We start from the raw sequence: 2,984 nt of genomic DNA on the forward strand, positions 1-2,984 counted from the left end.
GATTACCACACAGGATGTTGGGCAAGAGGATTCCAGGAAGGCTGGGGAGCCAAGGGGGCTGGGCCCCACTGTCACCAAGGCCGGGGCCAGCTGGGGGCCTGCAGTGGGCTGCTGGAACTCAGGAAGGATTTCAGCCACCCTGGATGGGACTTGTGCAGAGGGTCAAGGAGCTGGGTACCCACTGGCTGGAAGTGGGCAGGAGGGTCTGGGCAGGGACCAGCCAAACCGGACTGGGTGATGCCAGAGCTTAGTCAAGAGCCTGTCCCATGCTCTGTAACCCTGGGTGCACCATGTACCCACAGAACATGTGAACCCAGGCCAAGGGGGCACAGATGGGGCGAGGCAGGTGCCCAGAGACTGAGGTGAATGGAGGGAACCCCTCACAGATCCCTGTGCAGCCATCACAAGGGTGACCTTCAGGGACCTTGAAGGTATCTTTTTTTTTTTTTTGTATTTATTGAAGGCATCTTTAAAAATATCCCAGGTTCCTGCTGAAAACATCCCAAAAGCCAGTCCATTGTAACCAACTTATGAAGAAAGTGTGTGTGTTCGCTTACATGTTGGGGTGCGGTCTGAGGAGTGATGGAAACAAGTCTCGGGTGTCACGGCTCTTCTCCCGGACAGTGTTTCTCCTCCCTCACCTTTGGTGCTCATCTCTGCCTTCGCCACTGACACCCCTCGTCTGAGCTGGATCATGGCTTTGCTTTCTCTCCGTCGCGTGAACCATTCGGTCTCATCCAGGTGTGAGAGTATTGCCCCCACAACCAAAAACCTAAAACCTCGTCCATCTGGGCCTGGCCGTTGGCTTCAGCACAGTTGCCAACCCGCAGTTTTCTCGTCTCTGTGGCCACAGCAGACGCTCCAGGCCACATCACCAGGGCCCAGGTGCGCGTAGCATGCTCTGAAGGAAGCCAGAGGAAAGAGTGATGCCCCGCAGGGGTCCTGTGACCTGAGCTCTCTGCCAGCAGATTTTGTCTGTCTTCCTGAACTGCAGGGTAGACAGAAGTCGGGGCAACAGCTTGCTTCATAGACGTGGACAGCGAGTCCCAGAGATGTCTGTGGCGTTCCTGTCTTCAGGCGGCACTCACTAGGTCAGCTCTGCTTGTTCCCTCTGCTTTGCGCAGGGGTGGCGAGGGAAAGAACAGGTGTCCTGGGTTTTCAGCCACAAGTACATCCTTCCCTCCCTGGACATGAGAAAGCTCGGCACTCTCTTTTTTTTTTTTTATCCTCACCCGAGGACATTCTTCCATTTTTTGTTCAGATTTTTTGTTCAGATAGAGTGGGAGGGAAAGAGAGGGAGAGAGAGAGAGAAACATCGACATGAAAGGGACACATCAAGTGGCTGCCACCCACACAACCCAACCAGGGCCAGGGACAAACTGCAACCGAGGTACGTACCCTTAGCGGGAACCAAACCCGGGTCTCTCCGGACCACAGGCCAACGCTCTAACCACTGAGCCAAACCGGCCAGGGCTCTTTTTTTTTTTTTTAAAGATTGACTTCATAAAGTCTACATGAAGTAGCTTTGATTGGCTTTCTATTGTGGCCGTAACAGTTGGCCACCATTTAGTGGCTTAAACAACACAAACATATTATCTTGCAGTCCTGTAGGTCAGAAGTCCCACGTGGGTCTCGATGGGCCGAAACCAAGGGATCGCAGGGCTGTGATCCTTCCTAGGGGCGCCCTTCTCTTACTCAGCTGGATGTTGGCAGAATGTATTTCTTGTGGTTTGGGACTCAGATCCCTGTTTTCTTGCTGGGTGGCAGAGGGCCATTCCCAGCCTCCAGAGGCACCCAGTCCCTGGCTCGTGGCCCCCAACCTCCATCATCCAAGCCAGCAACAGAAGGGCACGTGCTTTGAATCTCCCCTTTTTCCGGTTCATCTCTCAGGCCCAGATGGGAAAGGGCCTCTGCTTTCGAGGACTCTGGCACACTCGTGTAATCCAGGGTAATCTCCCCATGTCAGGAGTCTGGACCGTTAGTCACATCTCAAAGTCGCACTTGCCGGGTAGGGTGATACACAGGTGCCGGACTTTAAAGCCTGGATCTCCTCAGAGTCATTCTGCCCTCCACAGACTGCAGGTTTGCAGATTCTCAAACCCTCTGCGTTGTCCAGGATCTTCATCACGTGATTTTTGTTGTTTAAATAACAGCTTTACTAAGATATAATTTGCATACTATACCACTCACCCATTTAAAGTGTACACTTCGACGGTTTCCAGTATTGTCTCAGAGTTGTGCAGCTATCACCACAATCAGTTTAATACACGTTTTTGTTGTTGTTAATCCTCATCCTAGGATCTTTTTTCCATTGATTTTTAGTGGAAAGGTCGGGGGGAGGGGGAGAGAGATGTATGTGAGATAGACACATTGATTGGTTGCCTCCCTCATGTGCTCCCACCCATCCGGGGATCAAACCTGCAATCCAGGCACGTGCCCTTGACCAGGAATTGAACCCGAGACCCTTCGGTGCGTGAGCCAACGCTCTAACCACTGAGCACACCGGCTACGGCAGTTTGGTACATTTTTTTTATTACCCCAACAATAAACTCTGCCCCCATTAGCAGTCACTCTCCAGTTCCCCAAAACCACTGATCTGCTCTCTGGATTTGCCTATTCTGGACTTTTCATATAAATGGAATCATACGATATGTGGCCTTTTGTCTACATATATGTTTTATAGACATGTGTATCTGCATAATGCCTTCAAGGGTCATCCATGTTGTAGCATGTACCAGTGCTTCATTCCTTTTCATTGCTAAATAATATTTGATTGTATGGATATACCACAATTTATCCTCCATTAGTTCATGGATATTTCCACTTTCTAGCTGTCATGAATAATGCTGCTATGAACATGTGTGCACGTGTTCTTGTGTGCACGTATGTTTCATTCCTAGGGGTGGAATTGCTAGGTCATGATTCCCCTGGGTTTAGTTTTTTGAGAAACTGCCAGACTGCTCTTCACAGCAGCTGCGCCATTC

The sequence above is a fragment of the Molossus molossus genome, unplaced genomic scaffold, assembly GCF_014108415.1.
Source record: "Molossus molossus isolate mMolMol1 unplaced genomic scaffold, mMolMol1.p scaffold_m16_p_12, whole genome shotgun sequence".
In the NCBI taxonomy this organism is placed as follows: Eukaryota; Metazoa; Chordata; class Mammalia; order Chiroptera; family Molossidae; genus Molossus; species Molossus molossus.